This window comes from Hippopotamus amphibius, chromosome 7 (genome assembly GCF_030028045.1).
Source record: "Hippopotamus amphibius kiboko isolate mHipAmp2 chromosome 7, mHipAmp2.hap2, whole genome shotgun sequence".
Classification (NCBI taxonomy): Eukaryota; Metazoa; Chordata; class Mammalia; order Artiodactyla; family Hippopotamidae; genus Hippopotamus; species Hippopotamus amphibius.
Window position 1 is genome coordinate 58,663,216 of NC_080192.1, and position 26,005 is coordinate 58,689,220.

General features: G+C 45.7%; 1 pseudogene; it reads right to left on the bottom strand.

The window, feature by feature from the left end:
- Window positions 1-310: 310 nt before the first annotated feature.
- LOC130857619 (U2 small nuclear ribonucleoprotein B''-like) lies at window positions 311-20,936 on the bottom strand (annotated as a pseudogene).
- Window positions 20,937-26,005: the final 5,069 nt, after the last annotated feature.

The window sequence follows — 26,005 nt, forward strand, 5'->3', positions numbered from 1 at the left end:
GCATCCAATTACAGTTTTATATACCTTAAGATGTGTTCTAGACTAGCATAAACATTTGATGATAGGACAGTGGGCCAATAAATGAAATATTATGTACTGAATACAAATAAAAGTTTATTGTACAAAATTAAGGCCTTCACAGTTTATAATTCACTAAGGTTAAACAGAGCTAGGTAAGTTTTTAAACCCTTTACAAAAATTTCACATACACTTGCCCTCTCTCCCCAACTATTAAAATGACCTGACCAAACATTATCAAAATGAAAACTATAAATAACACAAAGTCCTTTAAAGGCAGCTATCCCAAATGTTACTTCTTGGCATAGGTGATCTTCATGGCATGGGATGGTGTGACCTTAAATGCCTGTAGAGCATCCCTGGCAGCTCCAGCCTGTCTGTCATTTTCAAATTCAACAAAAGCAATATCATGCCTCCCAGGTACCAAATGTACTTCCTTGAAACCAGGGAATTGATTAAACAGTATGGATAACACCATCTCATTAGTCTCTTCTGGTAAATTGTTAAGGAATAAAATATAGTTTGGAGGGTAATCAGGGACATGAGGATTTGGTGTTGCTTTCCCCATTTGGTGTCCACAGATACCAAGGCTATTTGTTAATGGTTGTTGCAGTATGTTCCACAGTTTTGGCTTTTTTTCTTCTTTTTTTCTTTTCTTTCTCAGCAAAAGTGCCACGCATTTTAGATATTATATCAGAATCTGTTTTCACATACTGGATTCACATTGGTTTGCCATAAAATGGAAATCCTTGTAACTGTCTCAAGGCATTTGTGGATGAGCCCAGTTCCTTAAATATAACAAAGGCTTGCTCCCTCATCTTCATGGTCTTTAGAGGCACAATATATACCACGTGGCTAAACTGAGAAAACAGGGCATACAGGGATCGCTTTAGTTCTTTTTTTAATTTTTTCATTCATATTATTGATATAAATTGTATGATTTGGTCTGATATCCAAGTTTCGGGTTAAATTGTTCAAATAGTCTGAGGTGTCCACTGCATTCCTGGAGATGGGTTTTTTAAAGAGGTGATCAAGGTAAAACGAGGTCACTAGGGTGGATCCTAATCCATTAGGACTGATGTCCTACAAGAAGAGATTAGCAACAGAAGATCATGTGAGGAGAAGGTGCCAGTCTACACACTAAGGAGAGAAGCTCCAAGGAGAAACCAGCCTTCAGATACCTTTATTTCAGACAGCATCCAAGACTAGGAGATAGGTCTGCTGTTCAAGCTGCCCAGTCTGTGGTATTTGTTATGGCAGCCCCAAGAAGACTCACATGCAGGGTAAATCAGGCCTCAGACTACACAGAGACCACCCTCCATTCCCCTGTATATGAGTTACAGGAGTCTCAGGAACTGAGGAAGGGGTCCCCAGGAAGAGGCACAAGATATGAGACTTTAGGCATAGCATGACTGCATTCATCTTAAACGAGCCTGATCTACATTCACATGAGATGGTTTTGTCCTGTATATACACTCACACCAGCACCTTCAGTCTGGACAGCAGACATTTAGCTTCCCCACCTCCACTGAGAGCATGAACTTAACCTGCTGTGAACCACCTCCTATAGGATTTCCAGAACCACAAAGCAGCAAAGAGCTCATGCTGATATGCAATCATTTGTCACAGGACCCAGAGACTGTGCTCTAGTGTCCAAGCAACCCTGCCACAGCAGAACCACCCAGCTGTCCACCAGAACTTACTTCCCTTTTTCCTGTTCATGTCTACCCTTCACCTCCCAGCCTTCCAACTTCTTGAAGCTAGGACACCATGATTTCTTTTACCAAGTGGAAATGATGGAAGTTGTTGGGGGCTTGGCCAGCCCATGTCCTAGGATGGAGGGCATGGTGCCACATGGTCACCCCACCGCCTGCTCATTGGAGCCCTCCACCTGGAAGCAGGGAAGAGAAACAAGGAGGACAGGGCTTGGGCCCCATCACCCACCTGCCCTGGACTCTCACATGCAGGGGTCAGAGAAATCTTGAGGTTCAGCCCATTTTGGGGGACACTTTTTTCTAGTAATACTTTGTTCCTTTTAAAACTTTGCATTAAAAGCCAAGGAGCTTTACAGATCCCTCCCTGACTATAACAGAAAGTAAGGCTTGATTTCATCACAGAATAAACTTATGAGGAATTTACAGGCTAAAAAAACTTAGGTTTAGGGTACTCAATTGGTGAAGAATTTAGACAGAGTTTGGGCTTGGGGCAGTAAATTAAAGGACTACCAAGGTTTGTTTATATAGGTTTCTGCACCTTACACATGAGAGACTTATTTCCTGCCCTCAAGGAGATAGAGAGTCTGAGTGTTCCTCTTGCATCAGCCATTTATTAAATGACTTTATTTCAAAATAATCAATATGCCGTTGTGGAGCAGCCCTCCCTCAGACCTAACCATACACAGAGGTGGAAATACATGCATATATTTCATTCCATTATTAGTTGAGCACTTTTAGCCCCTATATGTAAATTTTTAACACCATTCTCTAGTGAAAGGAATCAGAGTTCTTTGAAAAAATGGCTGACAGTAGGACTGACATAGTAAATATATAAGCAAGGACAATCTTGAATCTTATATCTGAAAGTGAGGAGGTACCAAAAGAAAATAAATCCACAGGATGGAATAATGTCAAAGGAAAACAGGAGCCAATGGAAAGAGCTCTCAATAGCCAAAGTGGGAATGAACTTAGCAACCAAATCTGGATTTTTGTACTTTAACAAAATGTTGTATACACACACACACACACACACACACACACACACATAATCTCCACAGATCTCCATGCTAGTAAAAAGAAGTAACTGCATAGGGTGTTTTGTTTTGTTTTGTTTTGTTTTAATGTGGTTGAACAGAAATCTCCCATGTAGAAGAATTCCAAATAATTGATGTGGACACTCAGACTTCCATGGATTGTGGAGGTGGTGCTAACTTCTGTCTCCATGAGTGCTGCTCCCAAAGTGACTTCCTCCTAAAGAAGACACACACTGCAGAAATGGGAAAAAAAAAATAACTTCATTGTGGGCAAATCTGACAAGTGCTACCTCAGCCAGGTGACCAAAGTTAATATTAACTGTAAATTGCCTTGAGGGCCTGTTTGCTTGATATAAAGTGATGAGAGAATACATTACCCCTCTGATCTGCTTACTCAAAACCCATAACTCAAGGCTACTCATGAGAAAAACACCAAGTAAATCCCAATGCGGGACAGCCTACAAAATACCTGACCAGTCCTCCTCACTGATGTCAAGGTCGTAGAAACAAGGACAGTCTGAAAAACTGTGAAAGCCCAGAAGAGCCTAAACAGACATGATGATTAAATGTAACATGATACCCTGGGTGGCATCCTGGAAGAGAAAAAGTTAGATTGAAGGAAACCCAAATGATAACAATAATGTATCAATAATTGTTCATTAACTGTGACAATTCTGTAGAAAACCAGAATGAGAGGAGAAAATAAAAGTGAAATGGGAGAAACCTATTGCATCACACTAGAAATCTAGAGGAAGTGGAAGACTTCCTAGTAAAAACACACATTAATGAAATGGAACCCAACGAAGGAAAATACAAACAGAAAAGTTAGCCAACAAAAGACCTATTCCCCATGCTGCTTCTCTTGTTGTTCTGGACTTTCACTCTCCTGGGACAGGGAAGGAAGGGAGACAGAGCAATCTGGCAGTTCCCCCAAGACTGGATCCTGCTCAGTGTCTTCATCTCCCCCAGTCATGCCCAATCCTGTAGGGCACCCAAGGGAGTCTTAGAGATTATTTGTTCTGATGTGTCAGCTATGCCTTCTTTGATTCCAATGGACTGGACACACTTACTGAAGTAAAATAAATCATTATTTTTAAATGATAGAAATAAATTTTAAAATATCATTCTTAATGATATTTTTAAATGATAGAATAACTGCAAGAGATGGGTTTAAGAGTGGATTTGGACCTGGCAGTTCTGGGGGCTCACTCTCTTGCAGTGTCATCTGGTCTCTCTCCAATCCTTTGCCCTGCTAAATGCCTCTGGGTGGCTCTATTCACAGGAACAGTCTCTCTCACTATATCCAGGGCTTCCAGAAACTCCAGGCTGCCACCCACTCAGTGTCCATTTTGTCAGAAAGGAAGAGGTTCAGTTAGGGTCAAGGGCTGCTGCCACCCATCCAGGGCTCTTGCTGTCCTCCTTTGATGGCAGGAAGCTCTTCCACTTGCTAAAATAGCAGCTTTGCTGTTGGTGGTAAACTCAAGGCTCTTGCTTTGGGCATCATGTCCTTACATCAGAGACTGGCCCTGATTGCCCGTGGGCCTCAAAAGGCACACAGACTTCATTCATGTCCCTGGGAGGTTGGAGCCCAGGAGTCACACCTGCCCTCTGACTATACTTATCACCCATCTCCACAGAACAAATTTGCTCATTTTCCAGTCTCTTCTCTCTCCTTTACAAAGAACAGAAACCAAAAAGTAGGTTGTAAAGAAACTGTTACTCTATGAAGCAGTGGCTTAAGGATTATTCTATACTGTGGAATCCACAGTTGGCTGGCTTCCTGGCAGCCACAGGGACTGGGCCTTGGATGCGCATGGCTTCTGGAGACCATGTAGCCTCAGTGTGAGACCACCAGCTGGGAAGGCACTTGCTTCCATACCTTTGATGTTTAAAGAGTATCAATGTCAACAGTTTGTTACAACCATAAAGCCAAAGGATTACAGGGCAGCAGTATACTGTATGGTTGTGGCCAGGGCCACACTCAAAATTTGGAGGTTGATTTCCTCTCTTGGAAGGCTAAGAGGCTAAGAGGTAGGTGGCCCTTTTCTCAGTCACATGGATATAGTGAACTGAAATCCTAGGTAGCTGTTCAATTCCCCTGCAGCAAGGTCAACTCAGTAATTGGCCACAGGGGCTTGACAGACCACAGATGCCTGCCTGGATGGTCAGAGGTCAAGGGATATTCTGACTAAGATTTTATTATCTACTGCTGCTGACTCCAATGGGACAAATGATGCAGCCAGTCCTAGAAGGGCAGCACCAGCTCTCAAGAAGGCAACATATGGGTGCTGGCAGCTCTACAGCTCTGTCCAAATCCAAACATGCCCACTGAGTGCACTGCATGTCAGGGCTGTGCTGGAACCTGGGGCCAGCACCACCCTTCCCATGTTGGAGGGTGGGGGGGGAACACTCCCTGACTTCTGAGGCCCACCACAACCAGAAACCGAGGTTAAGTTGGATAGGAAACAGGCAGCAACCAGAGCAGACATTTAATTCATCTTCTTGAGAGCCCAGAATGGGGAGTGGAGGTGGAAGGGGGAGCAGAGAGCCAATGGTCCAGCTCAACCCCACATCACTTCTACCCTGGGATGGTCCTGGTCATCATGGATGTCTCAGATAGATGGAGAGAGGGGAAGGGAAACAAGGCAATCAGATTGTGGACACTAGGTGTTTAAAGTATGAGCAGCTTCTGGTCTTTTTATTTACAATAAATTCTGTTGTTCAATAATTAAGATATGTTATTAGAAAAATAAAAAGATTAAAAGCTGTGCCTAGGTTTTCACATGCCCTTCACTAAATGTGAATGCTGTAGGAGGTACACATCTTCAGAAATCTCTTCTTATGGGAGTCATGGAGTGAGGCATTGCAGAAACCAGCTATGAAAGGCTGCAGTGATCCAAGCAAACCAGATCATGCCAGGAGATCATGTACAGGCAGTGGATGAGATTGGATGACTGCTGGGTATGTGGGGTGGGGTGGCAGACAGGAAGTACATCATGGAGAGCCTAGGAGCAGCAATTTGGGGAGAGAGGAGTGAGCAAATGAAACAATGAGATCAGCTGTATAGATCGAGCCATAGTGATAAGTATCCAGATAGACTGCCTGAGTACATGCGACATGGGAGTAGAAAGGAAGGAGGAGGCAAGGAACTGATGCTTTGTGACTTGCCTACCACTTTGAGGATATGAGGAATATGAAGATTCTGCAGTGAGTGAAAGTCTGGGCAGTTATTCTTCCAGTAAAATTGGGAGATCCAGGACTCATCAAGGAAAAGAAGACACCAGAAGGGGATGCAGACATGTCAATATGAGAAAATGAATAAGAGCAGATGTCAGAAGGGGATAGTTCGAGGGAAGTCAGGGGGCTCCCAGTTTGTCCTTAGGGGTTTTAGTAGAACAAGCTAGAACAGCCAGATTTTGTGCATACTGAAGATAGAAGGGCCTCAGGTTAAAGGTCTGGGTATCAAACTGGGTGTGGCTTAAATACAAATCTTGGCTTCCTCAGGCTAAGTCAGCTCCTTGTTCACTTTCTTTGTATGCTACTGTGAGTTTTACAATTGCATACTGGAGCAGCATCTTCCAGGAAAATTTCCACGCAGTTCTAACAGTGCTGGGTTGACAGATAACAATCTAGGATGAATAAGCTGTTCAAGCCTGGCTTTGGGATTTTTACTTTGGCTAAGAGCACAGGTCAAAGGACTTGAATGATTCCTTAATGCTTGTGTTCCTAGAGCCGAGTCCAGGCCAGCACAATGCATCATGCAGAATTTGATGAATCAGTGACTTTATCTGAGAGATGCTCCCAAATTAGTCCACCTAGAAATAGGGTCTGCTGGCCCACCAAGAAGCTATGTTGGAGTAGACACAAGGAAAAGCATTCACAGTATCTTCTCCCATGTCAAATTTAAAAAATGCAAAATGTGAGAATTAGGAGTTAAGTTTTATTGGGGGCAAAATTGGGACTGCTGCCCAAGAGACAGCATCCCAGAAAGCTCTGAGAAACTCTTCTGAAGAGGTAGCAAGGAAGATCAGTATATATGTAATCTTGGTGAAAGAGGAGCACATGCAATCAAATACATATTTTTGTAGAGGGTTTCTGCTAATCACGAGGAGCAGACATCACCATGAAGGGATTTAGTGCTTTTCTAGATATGAGGAGATGCAAGAATTGGCTCACAAAATCAGCTGCTGAAAACATCTAACTATCTGAAGACTTGTTCCACACATTTCCCAAAGCACAACAGGCCTCATTCCTGATCTCCACCCTGAATCCCCTTCAGGGGATGTTGAAGGTCAGCAGCTGCAGAAGCACATGTGATTTCACCCTTGTAGAGGTAGATGGCAAGTGCCCATGGCAAGTGCCAATTTATAGTTGATACCTGGGAAATCCCAAGGTGCAGCAAAGCCACCAACTACGTCCATCTTTGAAAGTCCCTGGGTGAGGCACCAGGAAGCTCAACTATGAGAGCTAATGACATTTTTTTCTGCCACGAAATCGTGTTCAGGTATATTTACCAACAAGTCAGCGAAAAGATTTATACTTTTAGAAAACATATCCTGAGCGTTTAATCCATGCTTAAAGTAACCTTTAGAACAAAGATTTTACTTTATGTTCTCGGGGATTTTGTTTGTATTTGGAATAAGCCCTTCAGAGTTTTATAGTACAACCAGACTGATGTGTGCCCATCCCTGGACTTCCCACCTGGGGCATACATGCACTCCTATGGAAAGGTTGGCTCTTCACTGCATCCCCTCATGCTGGTCCAAGGGCTTTAAAGATGCAGAAAGATGCAAAAAATGCTCCTCACATGGCTGTGGAATGCCAGGCATTTACTCAGTTCTGGCTAAGTGTGCACAGTTGCTATCTATTGACAGAGCTGCTGATAAGTCAGTTTGTGCATGAGAGGATAGCCACTTGGGTCCAAGACATCATTTCATTAAAGAGGCAAAAATGTCCTGTTTGAACAGGTGGAGAGTACAAGGTGGAAAGGAGAACCTTTAAAGGAAATCATATGATGATAAAGTGTAAAAACTTTACTATACCATTTGCTTATTTCAACTGAAATAATCTCATTTCTTCTCCTCCAAAAAGATATATTAGTATCCATTGCAAATGCAACAGCAAACTGTTTCAAATATACAATAATGCTTTCCTATTATCCACATAAGAACATATGTTAGAGAAGATTTTCTTAGGAAATATATACCTGTAACAGATGTTCCAGATATTTGATCATAAAAGAGCCCCCTGTCTTTTTTTTTTTTTCTTTTTTAGCTTAACCTCTGCCTCTACAGAGTAAAGTCTTGGTGATCAATGGCTGTATTTAATAAATACATTGAATAAGTTGTCAGAGATGGCTCTTCTAAACAATAACTTACACTTATATCACTCAAAATACAATATACCTACAAAAAATCATTTTAAGTGTTTTGGAGAAGATAAAAGACACTTTGGGTGTGTTGCTTATGTTTCCCACAGTAGCAGGAGATTATTTTCAGAATGGAGTGCAGCCTATACTCACCCATCACCCTAGGCACTCCTGACATTCATACACTGGACTGGAGTTCAGCTGCAGAACTGACCTTCCATCTCTCACTGTCTGGTCCAAGTAGGCTCAAGTCTCTTCCATCAAAAGGAGATTCAGACTCATGTTCCCCCAAGAGCCCATACAAAGTGTAGTAGATCTTGTGACAACCCCAAGGCATTGCATGATCACATCAGCTGCCACTGTGGTTTAGATCTATACCCCACACCAATTTGATTTACCAGCTATAATTTCTGTCTGGAACCGCTTTTCTTGGAGTGATTCCACTGTGTCTGTACTTCACCCTTTAATTTTACTTAATAACTATCAGAACCAGTTTGTAGTTAAAGACAAAAAGAATGATTTTTCACTGGGAATTAGCCAGTAATGTTGGAATTCCCTTGGCAATTTAAACATTGGTGGGTGTTCCCATTTGCAAGTTGTTCCTGTTCAGGCCTAAATGCCTTCTGTCACAGAGTAACAGCAATGTTACATGGATAGATAATGATATCAGGCAGAATCCACTTTCACAGAACAACTTGCATGTGGAAGAATCCCCAAACCCCAGGCCCACCTTGTCCCAGGTCCTGTACTCCACCAAAGATGGGGGCAAATGAAGAGAGAAAGGTTTGTTCTGCCCATCCTGTTCGAGGGCAACAGGTCCAGGATCCATTTACCTACTGTCAGGCAGCCAGGTAGCACCGAAGTAAATTTACATCTAGTGGAGAGGGCAGACTGAGGGACAGAAAATGACAGTGTGGTGTGACCAGGGAGGACCAAGGGGGTGTACAGGGCCAGCCAGACCAGGGATGGGGGCTGGGGAGGCTCCAGGAGGACAGACTCAGTTGTTTCCTTGAACAGCTACAGGATTTGGTGTGGCCAGGCATTCACCAGACCAGAAAATTACCAGTAGGGGACACTGAAGGGAAGACCAGGCACCAGGAAAAGGCAACTGCTGCACTGGCTCAAGACATTCAGCCAGCACCTCCAGTTCACCCAACCTTGCTCTGGCCTTCTGTTCCCCCTCTAACACAGGCCACTGAAACAGCTCTGGACAAAACTGTGTCCTCCCACAATCCCCTCCTCATGCACTTAAGGTCTTGCTGAATTCAGGGCACCAGGGATGCCCACCCTCCTCCCAGTGGGGGCCCAAAAGCAGTAAGCTCATCCCAGTGAGCCAACCCTCTGTTGTGCTTCCCAGCACACTCCTGAGGGTAGTGAGAGATGCAGCTGGAATCTGAGTTGCACAGTCTGCTCATTTTGTCTTGAGTCATTAAGAAAAATATCTTTACCTGTGAAACATACTTTGCATTTACATTTTCACCTCATTTTTCATTCTTTAAAAAACACATTTTCTGAAGGACTTTTACACCGAAGTGACTTCTGCAAAGCAAACTTTCAGTAATAAGATTTATTTCGGTACAATTTCATTTTATATACATAGATGTGTACTTATAGAGGGCCATGTAAAAAATGACGTGCTTCAGTTTGCCATTTCTTTGAAGTCTAAGGCACCTGAGGGTGAGCATGCCTGATGTTTATGATTGTTACTTTCCTACATTTATCTCCAGACCCAAGGATGGGGAACAAAGGTAAAACAGGTCTGCAAACTGCAAAGTGTCTTCAGGAATCTGCAAAACCAGTTTCTTACAGGAGTTAAAGGTTAGGGACCAGGACACTGAAAGGGTGTCTGTGGGAGGAAATAGCAAGTAACCAATACAAGGTGTCTGGGACCAGCCCACCTTCTCTGTCAGGAGCATGCCATCTAGAATTGGGCTCTCTGTTTGGGCTAGATCTTGTGCTTTGCAGAAGCAGTGCTGAGCCAGAGGCAGGAGCAGCTGCCACAGACAGCACTTGCCAAGGACCTGTGGGAGCAACTCTCAGTCCTGAGCTAAGGTTAAACCATAAATACACTTATTTGCATATTTACTGTGACAGGCATTGTGCTCAGTACTTTGACTGACTATATTCTCCCCTATTTTATTCTTTTTAAAACTATTTAATGAAGGTATTATTGACATACAGAGAGCTGTACATAATTAATGTATGCCACGTGCTGAGTATAGAGATAGGTTACACCCATGAAACCATCACCACAATCTACACCAAAAACACATCTGTCACTCCAAAGGTTTCTTCGTGACCTATTCATTCATTTTATCACTATTATCATCAACATTTGTGTGTATTGTAAGAACACTTAAGACAGGATCCATTGTTTTAGTAAATTCTAAGTATACATTACAGTCTCGTTAGCTCCAGTCACTGTATTATACAGCAGATCTCCAGAACTTATTCATCTGGCATAACTGAAACTTTGTGCCCTTGGACCAGAACCTCCCAATTTCTCAGGGACTCAGAAAGGGTAAAATATTTCCTCAGGCCTTTACAGCTGGGAGGAAGCAGAGCATTGGTGTCTTCCTACTCCCTCCACACCCTACATGTGGTCGATAAATGCTCTGTTCCTGGCTGCAGCCCCTTGCTCCTACACCCAGGAATAAAACCCCAAGGTTGCACTGCAGGCCCACCCATGCATGAGAAATGTTTGGCCATGATCCTCCTCCACCTTTTTCTTAGTCTTCTTCCTCCCTCACATGTCCCATCTTGCCTCACACTGAAGTAGAGCTGGTGGAGAAAAGTGAAGTCAGGCAGGTACAATAATACACAGATGTAGGTGCTTTTGGACGTGAGGGGCTGCTCTGAGTGCTCAGTGGATTCACACATTAATCTTCATGATAACCTTGTGAGGGGAGTTATCACTATTACCTCAGTTTCACAGATGAGGACCCAAGGCAGAGAAAAACAGTAACATATGCACCCTCACGTGTGATGAGACTCAGATGTCCTTTACCTGTGGCTCACCTGTCTCCAGCAAAATCTGCCTCAGGTTCTTGTAGACTCTGCTGGGTCCTTTGCATAAATCTGTTCAAGACCTACAGGCTCTTAACTAATCTATGTGGGCATGTTACTTCAAGTTCATCTGAAAAACAACCCCTGGCATGTTTCTAGCCAGCTATGAGCACATGAAAAACTGAAAACAGATGAGAGAGTCTGAGTTACAGAAGAGGAGGAAGTTCTGCTTCGTGGGAAAAGTAGGAGAAGGTTGAGCTTGGGAAAGGACAAGAGGGCTTCTGGTTGAGAAGGAGGGGCCTGTGTACCCTCTCAAAGCCCTGTCCTCCACTCAAGCACAGACTTTGACCAAATCAACCCAAATGTGAGGACTCTGGAGTCAACAGATTTAAGAAGATTTACACTCTGGACCAAGGCCAAGTGCCAGCCAAGATCTTCAGAAGGGAAGGAAAATATAAACTAGATAGCCCTGCTTGGAGTTTTGGAGATTGAGCTGTGAGGTGCAGGCACCAGCATAATCCACCTCTGGGTGAGCTGCAATCTCTCCACCCAGAGAGATCTGCACCAGATTCCATGAAAACTTACTCAATGTAGTGCTTCAATGGGAGAGTGCCTTTCCAGAGGAAAGGGTTTTGCACTGTTTTCCATGAAGGAACACTGTGACCCATAAGTCTCTTCTGTGGCTTCAGAGGACCCTCCAGCACCAGGGGTCCTTGGAATCACCTTTGGATCTAAAGTGATGCTAAACATAGGCCTCTCTTCCTTGGAAAGCTAGACTTCCCTGGCTTTGAAACTGTCACAGGAACACAGTTCTAGGGACTCTCTGCCTGCCAGACTGGTCAGGCCAAGTGAGGAACGTGAGGCTGCTTGGAGAAAAACACTGTGCTTAGCATTCATCCTGGGAAGTTCTACCAGAAGTCTCTCTGGTAGAAACTCGAATTTGCCTCTAGCATGAAGTAAAAGAATAGTTTTTCCCTGAGCACTGCTAGGCCCTGGTGAGTCCTACTGTCACCTAATTCTACATATGGCCTGCTCCCACTTAGACCATACACCCAATGCAGAATCTATTCAGAGCAAACTTCATTATAGAACATTGCAGTGTGTGGCATGTTTGTCTTTTTCACTTCTCAGAAGCTCCAGAATCTGTGGATGTGTGTCAATGTTCACATTGGGGCCTGATGCCAAAAGAGTCATTACCCCATTTTCAAGTGGGATCCATGGGGCCTTGTAGCTGCATGAAAAACACTTGCTCCTTGACTTTTCTTCACTGCTGTGAAGGCTCTTTGGGGAAAAGTGAGTCTATTCCAAAGAAACAAGGTGCTTTCCATTCCTTGCTAGAGTTTCATCCTACAACACTCTTGATCTTGAGGACACAAGATACTTGACAACTAGTCTCCAAGTAAGCTTCAGGTTTTCCACACAGAAAGGCCTGAAGTGGTTTCTAGGAAACCTTAGTCAATGTACTGCTTTCATGCTGAAAAGACTTGAAGTAGGATATGGACACTTGGCTCTGCACCATTTTCCTTGGGGGAACACTGAAAATCTCTCCTGTGGCTTAAGAGCACCCTTCTACCCAGAAGCACTTGGGATTGGCTTTGTTGCCAGAGCAAAGGCCTAAGAAGGGTTGTCTAGCTTATATAGCCAGACTTGCCTCTGCTTTTAAACTCACTAGAATCCAGCTTTTACTTCCATGCTTCTCAGCCCAGGTTAGAAACCGCAGCAACACAGAAACAACTCTACATTTTGCCTTCATGCAGGGACCTCCTACCAGACATCTCTCTGCCTCAAGCAGAGACTCGAATTACATCCAGCCTGAAATGCATCGAATTGCATCCAGCATGAAAGAAAAGGGCCACTTTTCCCTGAGGACTGTAAGGCCATGGCAAGTCCATGAGTCACCTAGGCCTACTAGGGCCTTCTCTTGCTTAGGCTATACATGACATACAAGACACTCTGCAGAGCAAAATTCATTCATGGAAGTGCCCAGTGTGTGGCCTGTGATTTTTTTTTTTTTTTTTTTGTGGTTCAGAAACTGCATATACAGAAGCTGGGTGTCTACTTTGAAATTGGGCCCTGATGGGTGATGCAACCATTTCACCTGTTGGAAGCAGAGAAGTTGTGCCTCCAACCTGCCTGGAAAACACCAGTGATTTCCCATCTTCTAATCACTACTGGCAAGCAACCCTGAGAACAAGTGAGTCTAATCAAAAGAAACAGGGTGCTTGCCTTTCCTTGTTAGGACCTCATCCCACAGCACTCTTTACTTTGAGGGTGAATGAAACTTGACTGACAGCCTCCAGGTGAACTGCAGTTTCTCCATCCAAAAAGGTCTGCAGAACTTTCCATGAAACCTTGGTAAATGTAGTGCTTCAACAGGAGAGTGCCTTTCCATACAGAGGGGTGGTTGGTTTCTCACAGTTTTCCATGGGGGAAGAGTGTGTGTGGAAAGTCTGTCCTGTGGCTTCAGAGCACCCTCCAACCCACAGGCACTTGGGATCAACTTTTTTGCCAGAGCAAAGGCCTAAGCAGTGCACTCTAGCTTGTGTAGCCAGAGTTCCCCCTGATTTGAAACTTCCTCTGGAACACATATCTAGCAAGGCTTTTCATTCCATGCTTGTCAGCCCAGGTGAGGAAAGCAGATCTGCAAGGAAAAAACTCAGTGTTTTACCTTCAACCTAGGCTCTCCTACCTGACCTCTCTCTACCTCATGCAGAAACTTGAATTTGCATCCAGCCTGTAGAAAAAGCTTATCCCTGAGAACAGCTAGGCCATGGCAAGTCCCAGGGCTCCCTAGCCTTACTAGGGCCTTCTCTTGCTTAGGCCATACATTTCATACAGACTATCTGTGGGCCAAAATCAACTCTTAAAAGCTAAAAATAATACTACTATATGATCCAGCAATCCCACTACTGGGCATATACCCAGAAAAATCCATAAGCCAAAAAAAAAAAAAAAAAAACGAACATATACTACAATGTTCTTTGCAGAACTATTTACAATCGCAGGGACATGGAAAAAGCCAAAATGCCCATCAACAGATGAATGGATAAAGAAGATGTGGCACATTTATACAATGGAATATTACTCAGCCATAAAAAGGAATGAAACTGAGTTATTTGCAATGAGGTGGATGGACATAGAGACTGGCAAACAGAGCGAAGTAAGACAGAAAGTGAAAAACAAATACTGTAAGCTAACATATACATATGGAATCTAAAAAGAAAAAAAAAATGGTTCTGATGAACCCAGTGTCAGGGCAAGAATAAAGATGCAGATGTAGAGAATGGACTTGACAATATAGTTTGGGGGGTGCAAAGGGGAAGCTGGAATGAAGTGAGAGACTAGCACTGACATATATATGCTACCAAATGTAAAATCAATAGTGGGAAGCTGCTGCCTAATGCAGGGAAACCAACTCAATGATTGATATTGACTTAGAGGGCTGGGATATAGAGGGTGGGAAGGAGTCACAGGCAGGAGGGGATATGGGTATATATGTATACATACAGCTGATTCACTTTGTTGCACAGCAAAAACTGCACAAAAGTATAAAGCAATTATATTCCAATCAAGAGCTTTAAAAAATTCACTCATGGAAGGGTCAAGTGTGTGGCCTGTGTGTCTTTTTGTGGTTCAGGAACTGCAGTTACAGAGGCTAGGTGATTACTTTGATTTTGGGGCCTGATGGGAAAAGCAGTCATTTATCCTTAGGGAAACAGCGTATTTGTGGCCTCCAACCTGTGTACAAATCACCTTTGCTGCCTGTCTTCTCTTCACTGCTGGCAAGCACCCAGAGAACAAATGAGTCTCATCAAAAGAAAGAGGGTGCTTTTGATCCCTTGCTAGAAGCTCAACCTACAACAATTTTTACCTATTGGACACATGAAAAGGGACCACTAGCCTCTGAGTATGATGCAGTTTTTCCATCCAGAAAGGCCTGCAGCAGTTTCCATGAAACCATAGTCAATGTGCCTCTTTAATGCTAAAAAGCCTTGCAGGAGGAAATGGAAGCTTGGGTCCACACCATTTTTCATGGGGGAACACTGTGAACTAAAAGTCTCTCCTGTGGCTTAAAAGCACCCTCCAACCCAGAGGAACTTGGGATCGACTCTGTTGCCAGAGTTAAGGCCTAGGAAATGCTCTCAAGCTTATACAACCAGGCTTTCCCCTGGTTTGAAACTTCCTCAGGAAACCAGTTGTAGTGAGGCTTTTCCTTCCGCATTTCTAACCCCAAGTGAGAAACCTGGAGCAGCAGAATAACAATCCTGTGTTTTGCTTCACCCAGGGATCTCCTACCTGACCTCTCACTACCTCAAGCAGAGACTACAATTGCATCCAGCCTGAAGAAAAAGGACAGCTTTTCTCTGAGTTCTGCTAGGCCATAGCAAGGCCCAGGGTCACCTAGGCCTATTAGGGCCTTCTCTTGCTTACACCATACATATCATGTGAAGTAAAATTCACTCATGGAAGGACCTAGGGTGTGGCATGTGTGTTTTTTTGCAGCTCGGAAACTGCAGATACAGAGGCTGGGTGTCTACTGTGAAAATGGGGTCTGATGGGAGAAGCAGTTATTTCCCTTTAGGGAATCAGGATAGTTGTGGCCTCTAAGCTGCATGCAGATCACACTTGCTGCCCATCTTCTTTTCACTGCTGGAAAGCATCCCTGAGAACAAGTGAGTCTAATCAAAAGAAACAGAATGCTTGCCATTCCTTGCTAGGACCTCACCCCACAACACTATTTACTTTGAGAGCAAATGAAACTTAACTGATAGCCTCCAGGTGAACTGCAGATTCTTCATGGAGAAAACCCTGTAGCACTTTCCATGAAATCTTGGTAAATGTAGTGCTTCAATGGGCGAGTGCCTTTCCATACCAATGGGTGCTTGGTTTCACATAGTTTTCTATGGGGGAACAGTGTGTGTGTAAAGTCTCTCCTGTGGCTTCAGAGCACTCTCTAGACTCGAGCCCTTGGAATCACTTATGTATGCAAAGTGATGTTCAATGCAGGCCTCTCATCCTTGGAGAGCTAGAATTCCCCAGCTTTCAAACTGTCTCCTGAGGGACAGTTCTAGGGAGTCTCTGACTGCCAGGCTGGTCAACCCAAGCTGCACAGAGAAAAACACTATGCTTAGCATTCATCCTGGGAAGTCCTACAAGAAGTCTCTCTGCCCAGATAGAAAGTAGAATTTGCCTCCAGCCTGAATTGAACAGACAGTTTTTCCCTGAGCATTGCTAGGCCCTGGCAAGGCCCAGTGTCACCTAGGCCAACCTTGGGCCTGTTTCCACTTTGGATATACACCCCATGCAGACCCTCTACAGAGCAAAGTTCATTATACATGGTCCCTGGGTGTGGCATGTATGTCTCTTTCACTGCACAGAAGCTGCAGATAAGAGACTGTGTGTCAACTTTCACATTTTGACCTGATGGCAAAACAGTCATTACCCTAATTTCAAGGAAGATTCATGTGGCCTGTGAGCTGCATGCCAAACACCCTTGCTGTGTGACTTTTCTTTAGTGTTATCAATCCATTTTGGGGAAAAGTGAGTCTATTCCAAGAAAACAAGGTGCTTGCCATGCCAAGCTAGGTCTCATCCTACAACATTCTTTGCCTATTGGACACATGAATTGGAACACCTGCCTCTGCGTAAGCTGCAGTTTTTCCATCCAGAAAGATCTGCAGAAGTTTCCATGAAACCTTAGACAATGTACTGTTTAATGCTAAAAATCCTTGCGGGAGGAAATGGATGCTCAGGTCTGCACCATTTTCCTTGGGGGGACACTGTATGCCAAAAATCTCTCCTGTGGCTTATGGGCACCCTCCAACCCACAGGCACTTGGGATCGACTTTGTTGCCAGAGCAAAGGCCTAAGCAGTTCTCTCTATCTTCTATAGCCAGAGTTCCCCTGCTTTGAAACTTCCTCAGGAACCCAGCTCTAGCAAGGCTTTTCCTTCCATGCTTCTCAGCCCAGATAAGGAAACTGGAGTGGCCCAGAAAAACTCTGTGCTTTGCCTTCACCTAGGGATCTCCTCCCTCACCTCTCTCTACCTCAAGCAGAGACTTGAATTGCATCCTGATGAAAAAGAACAGATCTCCCCTGAGCTCTGCTAGGCCATGGTAAGTCCCAGGATCACCTAGGCTTACTAGGACCTTCTCTCTCTTAGGCCATGGATGGCATGCAAACCCTCTGTGAAACAAGATTCATTCATGAAAGGTCACAGGGTGTGGCATATGTTTCTTTTCATGGCTTGGAAATGGCAGATCCACAGGCTGGGTGTCTATGTTGTACTTCAGGCCTGATGGGATGTGTAGTTATGTCTCCTTTGGAAAGCAGGAGAGTTGTGCTCTCCAAGCTGCATGTAAATCACCCATGCAGACCATCTTCTCTTCACTGCTGGCATGCATCCCTGAGAACAAATGAGTCTAATAAAAAAAAAAAAACACAAAACAAAACAGGATGCTTGCCATTTCTAGCTAGAACTTCATCCTGCAACACTCTTTAATTCGAGAGTGAATGAAAATTTACCAATAGCCTCCAGGTGAGCTGCATTTCCTCCATTCAGAAAAACCTGCAGCAATCTCCATGAAACCTTGGTCAATGTAGTGCTTCAAAGGGATAGTGCCTTTCTGTACAAATGGGTGCTTGGTTTCCCACAGTTTTCCATGGGGAAACAGTGTGTGCAGAAAGTCTCTCTTGTGGTTTCAGAGCACCCTCTCAAGTAAGGGGCCCTTGGAATGACCTCTGATTGAAAAGAGATGTTAAATGCGGGACTTTCTTCCTTGAACAGCTAGACTTTCCAACTTTCAAACTGCCTCAAGAACACAGTTCTTGGGGTTCTCTGACTACCAGGATGATCAGCCCCAGTGAGCATCATGGGGCTGCACAGTGAAAAACACTGTGCTTCGCATTCATCCTGGGAGTCCTACCTGAAGTCTATCTGCCTTAAGCAGAAACTAGGATTTGCCTCCAGCATAAAGTAAATGAATAGTTTTTCCCTGAGCACTGTTAGGTGCTGGCAAGTCCCACTGTCACCTAGGCCTACCAGGGGCCTGCTCCTGCTTAGGACATCCACCTCATGCAGAACCTCCCTGGGGAAAAGTTCATTAAAAAACATTGCAGTGTGTAGCATGTGTGTCTCTTTCACTGCTTGGAATCTGCAGAATCAGAGGCTGTGTGTCAGCTTTCACATTGAGGCCTAATGACAAAAGGGTCATTGCCATAGTTTCAAATGGGATTGATGCGGCATCTTAGCTGCATGCCAAATATCCTTGCTGCTTGACTCTTCTTCACTTCTGGCAAGTCTCCTTGTGGAAAAGTGAGTCTTTTCCAAAGTAAAAAGTTGCTTGCAATTCCTTGGTAGGATATCATCCTACAACATGCTTGACCTTGAGCACATAGGAAACTTGACTATCATCCTCTAAGTAAGCTGCAGGTTTTCCATTCAGAAAGACCTGCAGCATTTTCCATGAAACCTTAGTCAACGTACTAATTTAATGCTAGAAAGACTTGCAGGAGGAAATGGATGGTCAGGTCCACAATGTCTTCCATTGGGGAACACTGTGTGCCAAAAGTCACTCTGATGGCTTAAGAGTACCCTTCAATCCAGAGGCAGTTGGGATAAACTTTGTTGCCAGAGCAAAGGCCTAAGCAGGGCTCTCTACCTTATATACCCAGACTTCCCTGTGCTTTTATAATTCCTCAAGAATCCAATTCTATCAAGGTTTTTCTTACATGCTTTTAACCCCAGGTGTGGAAAACAGAGCAGCATGGAAATAACCCTTGTGCTTTGCCTTCACCCAGGAATCTTCTACCTGACCTCTCTCTACCTCAAGCAGAGACTACAATTGCACCCAGCCTGAAGAAAAAGGACAGCTTTTCCCTGAGCATTGCTAGGCTTGGCAAGTCCCAGAGTCACCTAGACCTACTAGGGCCTTCTCTCTCTTAGGCCATACATCACATGCAGACACTCTGAGAAGCCAAATTCATTCAAGGAGAGGTGGTATCACCCTGGAGAGTGTGGATGTGTGATCCCAGGTGAGGGATCTGGGGTGGTGGTTCACCCTGGTTAATGTGGAAGAGTGACACCTGGGTATGGGATCTGGGGAGGATGGGTCATGCTGGTGTGTCTTCAAGTTTGACACCAGCTGTGGAGGGTCTAAGGAGAGGGCTCACTCAAGGTATGTGTTCAGGAGAGGTGGGGTCACCCTGGTGAGTGTGAACAAATGACCACAGGTCTGAGCTCTGGGTAGTTGGGGTCACCCTTTTAAGTGGGGACGTATGACCCCAGGTGTGGGTCTGGAGAGGCAGTCACCCTTTTGAATATGGACTTGTGAACCCAGGTGTGGGTCTGGAGAAGTAGGTCCCCAAGGTGAGTGTGGACGTGTGATCCCAGGATGTGGGATATAGGGATGTGGGGTAACCATGGGGAGTGTGGACATGTGACCCCAGATGCAGAGTCAGGGGAGGTTGGGTTACCCTGGTGACTCTAGACATGTTACCACAGGTGTATGCTGTGGACAGATGGGGTCACCCTGGTGAGTGTGGACATGTGACACCAGGTACCTATTCTGGGGAGTTGGGGTCATGCTGCTGAGTTTGGACATGTAACCCCAGGTGCTGGGTCTGGGGGGTGAGGTTTGCCTGGGGAATGTGGATGTGTGATTGTAGGGTGTGGGGTGTGAGGAGGTGAAGCCACCCTGGTGAGTGTAGATGTGTGACCCCAGGGTGTGGGTCTGTGGAGGTAGGGACACCATTGAGTGTGTGCACTTGTGACCCCAGGTGGGGTCTGGGGTGGTGTGATCACCCTGGTGAGTGAGGACGTGTGACCCCAGGTGCATGGTTTGGGTAGGTGGAGTCACCCTAGTGAGTGAGGATGTGTGACCCCAGGGTGTGGAGTCTGGGTAGGTGGGATCACCCTGGTGAGTGTGGACATGTGACCCCAGGATGTGGGGTCTGGAAGATGGGATTACCCTGGTTAGTGTGGTTTTGTGACCTCAGGGTGTGGGGTCTGGGGAGGTGGGGTCACCCTGGTGAGGATGGATGTGAGAACCAGACGTGGGGTCACGGAGGTGGGGTCACCCTGGTGGATGTGTATGTATGACCCCAGATGCATGGTCTGTGGAGCTGCAGTCAACCTGGTTAGTGTGGACATGTGACCCTAAGAGCAGGGTCTGGGAAGGTGTGGTCACCCTGGTGAGTGTGGACGTGTGAACCCAAGGTGTGGGGTATGAGGTCGTGGGGTCTCCCTGATGAGTGTGGATGTATGACTCTAAATCCGTGGTCTTGAGAGGTGGGGTCACTCTGGTGAGTGTGGATGTGTGAACCCAGGTGAGGGGTCTGGGGAGGATTATCACCATGGTGAGGTTGGACTTGTGACTCCTGGTGGGAGGTCTGGGGAGGTGGGGTCATCATGGCGAGTGTGAATGTGTGACCCCAGGTGCAGGTTATGGGGAGGTGGGTTCAACCTGGTGAGTATGGATATGTGCAACCAGGTGCAGGATCGGGGAGGGAATGTCATCCTGGTGAGTTTGGTGTGTGATGGCAGGTGTGGGGTCTGGGGAGGTGGGGTCACCCTGGTGGGTGTGGACATATAACCCCAGATGTATGGTCTGTGGAGTTGCAGTCAACCTGATGAGTGAGGACATGTGACCCCAGGGTGTGGGGTCTGGGGTGCTGGGGTCACCCTGGTAAGACTGGACTTGTGACCTTACTTTCAGTGTCTGGGAAGGTGAGGTCACCCACTTGTGTGTGGACGTATGGCACCAGGTGAGGTGCCTGAAGTGGTGGGGTCGCCATGGTGATTTAGACATGTGAACACATGTGCAAGATCTGTCAGGTGGGCTCACCGACATGATTGTGGATGTGTGACCCCAGGTGGGGTGTCTGGGGAGATGAGGTCAACTTGGTGAGTGTGGACGTGGACCACAGGTGCAGATTCTGGGTAGGTGGGGTCACCCTGGTGAGTATGGACTTGTGACTCCAGGGTGTCGGGTCTGGGGAGGTAGGGTCACCATGGTGAGTATGGATGTGTGAAACTGGGGTGGGGCTGGTGTGGTCACACTTGTGAGATTGGTATGTGATGCCACATGGGTTTAGGGAGAGGTGGCGTCACCATGGTGACTGTTGGTGTGTGACCCCAGGTGTGTGATCTGGGGAAGTGGGGTCACACTGGTGAGTGTGGAAGTGTGACCCCAGGTGGGGTGTCTGGGGAGGTGAGGTCAATCTGGTGAGTGTTGACCTGTGAGCCCTGGTATGTGGTCTTGGGAGTTTGAGTCACCATGGTGAGTGTGGGCGTGTGAAACCAGGTGTGGGGTCAGGTGAGGTGGGGTCATGATGGAGAATTTGCCATGTGATGCCAGGTGGAGGTCTGGGGAGGTGGGGTCACCATGGTGACTGTGGACATGTGACCCAAGGTGCAGGATCTGGGGAGGTGGGGTCACCCTTGTGAGTGTGGTCATATGACTCCAGATGCAGGGGCTGTGGAGTTGTGGTCAGTCTGGTGAGTGAGGACTTGTGACCCCAATTACGGGGTCTCAAGAGGTGGGGTCATCCTGGTGAGTGCAGACATGGGACACCAGGTGTGGGGTCTTGGGAGGTGGGGGCCCCTGGTGAGTGTGGATGTGGGGCCTCAGGTTGTGGTGTCTGGGGAGGTGAGGTCTCCCTGGTGAGTGTGGACATGTGACCTCAGGTTCGGGTTCTGGGGTGGTGGGTTCTCCCTGGTGAGTGTGGACCTGTTACCCCAGGGTGTGGAGTCTGAGGAGGTGGGATCACCCTGGCTAGAGTGGACATGTGACCTCAGGTGTGGGCCTGGGAATGTTGGGTCACTCTTGTGAATATGGACTTCTGACCCCAGGGTGTGGGCTATGGGCAGATGGGGCCACCCTAGTGAGTGTGGATGTATGACTTTAGGTGCGTAGTCTTGGGAGGTGGGGTCACCCTGGTGACTTTGGATGTGTAACCCCATGTGTGGAATCTGGGGAGGTGGGGTTACACTGGTTAGTATGGACGTATGACCCCAGATGCAGGGGCTGTGGAGTTGTGGTCAACCTGGTGAGTGAGGACGTGTGATCCCAGGCTGTGGGGTCTGAGGTGATGGGGTTACCCTGTTAATTGTGGATGTGTGAACCCAGGTTCGGATCTGAGGAGGTGGGGTCACCGTGGTGAGTTGGACATGTGAACATAGGTGTGGGGTCTGGACAGGTTGGCTTACTGGCATGATTGTGGATGTGTGACCCCAGGTGGGGTGTCAGGGGTGGTGAGGTCAACCTGGTCAGTGTGGATGTGTGAACCTAGGTGCAGGACCTGGGGAGGTGGGGTCACCATGGTGAGTGTGGACGTGTGAACTCAGCTGAGGGGTCTGGGGAGGCGGGATCACCTTGGTGAGTGTGGATGTCTGAGACCAGGAGCATGATCTGAGGAGGTGGGGGTCACTGTGTTGATTTTGGATGTGTGACACCAGCTGAAGGATCTGGGAAGTTGTCTTCACCCTAGAGAGTGTGGAAGTGTGACCCCAGGTGCGGGTTCTTGGTCTGTGGAGGTAGGGTCACTCTGGTAAGTGTGGACGTGTGACCCCAGGGTGTGATGTCTGGGGAGATGAGGTCTCCCTGATGAGTGTAGATGTGTGACCCAAGTTGCAGGTTTTGAGAGAGTTAGGTAATGCTTGAGTCTGAACATGTTACCCCAGGGTGTGGGGTGTGGGGAGGTGGGGTCACCCAGGTGAGTGTGGACGTGTGAAACCAGATGCAGGGTCAGGGGTGGTGGGGTCATCCTGGTGGATTGGAAAGTGATGCCAGGTGGGAGTAGAGGGAGGTGGGATCACCATGGTGCTATGAATATGTGACCTCAGGTCCAGGATGGGGACATGGTGTCACCCTGGTGAGTGTGGACTTATGAGCCCAGATGCAGGATCTGTGGAGTTGCAGTCAACCTGGTGACTGTGGATGTGAGATCCCAGGTGCAGTGTTGGGGGAGGTGTGTTCACCCTAGTGAGTGTGGACCTGTGACCCCATGTGGGGTGTCTGGGGAAGTGAGGTCAACCTGGTGAATGTGGACCTGTGAGCCCAGGTGCAGGGTCTCAGGAGGTTGGGTCACCATGGTGAGTGTGGATGTGTTACCCCATATGCAAGGCCCGGGAAAGTGTGGTCATCCTGGTGAGTGTGGAGATGTGAACACAGGTGACGGCTCTAGGGAGGATTGTCACCATAGAGGTGTGTTCCCTGGTTGGGCAGCTGGGAAGGTGAGGTCACCCTTGTGAGTGTGGGTGTGTGAGCCCTGGTGTGGGTTCTGGGGAGGAGGGTTCGCCTTGGTGAGTGTGGACGTGTGACACCAGGATGTGGGGTCTGGGGAGATAGGGTCACAGTGGTGAGTGTGGACATTTTAACTGAGGTATGGGATCTGGGTAGGTGGGGTCACCCTTGTGAGTCAAGACATGTGATCCCAGGTGCAGGGTCTGGGGAGATGGGATCACCCTGGTTAGTGTAGACGTGTGACCCCTGGGTGTATGTCCTGTGTTATGTGGGGTCACCCTGGTGAGCCTTGATGTCTTAACCTAGGCTGTGGGGTCTGGGGAGGTATGGTCACCCTGATGAATGTGGATGTGTGAGCCAATGTGTGACGTTTGGGAAGGTTAGGTCACCCTGGTGAGTGTGGTTGTGTGACTCCAGGGTCTGGGGTCTGGAGAGGTGAGGTCACCCTGGTGAGTGTGGACATGTGAACCCATGTGCAGGGTCTGCAGTGATGGCATCACCCTGGTGAATGTGGAAGATTGACCCCTGGTGCAGTGTCCGGGGATGTTGGATCACCTTGGTGAGTATGTATGTGTGACCCCAAGTTCAGTGTCTATGGAGGTGTGACACCAGGTGAGGTGTCTGAGGAGATGGGGTCACCCTGGTGAGTGTGGATGTGTGACACCAGGTGAGGGGTGTAGGGAGTGGGGTCACTCTGATGAATGTGGTCCTGTGATCTCTGGTGCAGGCTCTGGGAAGGTGGAGTCACCCTGGTGAGTGTGGACAGGTGACCCTAGGTGTGGGGTCTGGGGAGGTGGGGTTACCATGGTGAGTGTGGAAACATGACCCCAAGGTGCACAATCAGGAGAGATGGTGTCAGCCTGGTGAGTGTAGAAGTGTGACCCAAGTGCTCATGGTCTGGGGATACAGAGTCACCCTGGTAAGTGTGCATGTTTGAGGATTTGGGATCATCCTTGTGAGTGTGGACATGTGACCCCAGCTGCATGGCCTCAGGAGGTTAGGTCACCCTGGTCTGTGTGGAAGCATGACCCCAAGGTGCTGTGTCTGGGGAGTTGGGGTCACCTTGCTGAGTGTGGAAAAGTGACCCCATGGTTTTGAATCTGGGGTGGTGGGGTCACACTTGTGAGTGTGGTAACTTGAAAAAAGGCACAGGATCTGGGGAAGTGGAGTAACCCTGGTGAGTGTGGTTGTGTGACCCAGGGTAAGGGGTCTAGGGAAGTTGGGTCATGCAGGTGAGTGTGGACATGCAACCCAAGGTGTGTGGTCTGGGGAGGTGGGGTCACCCAGCTGACTTTGGAGGTGTGACCACAGCATGTGGGGTTTGGGGAAGTCAGGTCACCATGGTGAGTGTGGACACAAGAACTGAGGGTTTGTGTATATTTTATATTTATATTTCATATGTATATTACATATATATTTCACATTTCATATGTATATTTCATATGTATAATTCACATTCATATGTATATTTCATATTTCATATGTATACTTTAACTCTCATATGTATTTTTCATATATATTTTAGATTAATTTCATACACATTACATATTTCTTATTTCATATGTATATTTAATATGTGTATTTCATATTTCATATACACATTTCATAGTTCACCAGTATATTTTATATTTCATATCTATATTTCATATTTCATATGTATATTTAATAATTCATGTTTTCATATGCATATATCATATGTATATTTCATATTTCGTATGTATATTTCATGTATATTTATATATTTATATTTCATATATATTTCATTTACATATTTCATAATTCATATATATATTTCATGTTTCATATTACATATGTATATTTCATTTTTTCATATTTCATATGTATTTTTCATATTTCATATTTGTATTTCATATATCATATTTCATACTTGATATTTCATATTTTATTTCATATTTCATATGTGTATTTCATATTTCACATTTCACTTGTGTATCATATTTCATATTTCATAAGTGTATTTCATATATCATATTTCATAGTTCATATGGGTATTACATATTTCATATTTCATAATTCATATTCCGTACATGCATTCCATATTTTATATATCATATGTGTATCTCATATTTCACATTTCATATGTGTGCTTAATATTTCATAATTAATATTTCACATTTCATATATGTATTTTATATTTCATATTTCATTTTTATATTTCATATATGTATTTCATATTTCATATGTATATTTGTTATTTCATATTTCAAACATGTATTTGATTTTTCATATTTCATATGTGTATTTCATATTTCATTTTTCATAATTCATCTTTCATATATGTATTTCATATTTCACATTTCATATTCATACGTATATTTCATATATCATATTTCACAACTCATATTTCACATGTGTATTTCCTATTTCATATGTATATTTCATGTGTATTTATATTTCATATTTCATCTCATATCTCATGATTCACATTTCATATTTCATATGTATATTTCATATTTCATATACATATTTCACATATGTGACACCAAGGTGCATGGTCTGTAGAGGTGGAGTCAGATGGGTGAGTGTATACATGTGACCCCAGGGCATGGATCTGGGGACTTGGATTCACCTTGGTGACTGTGGACATGTGTCCCCATT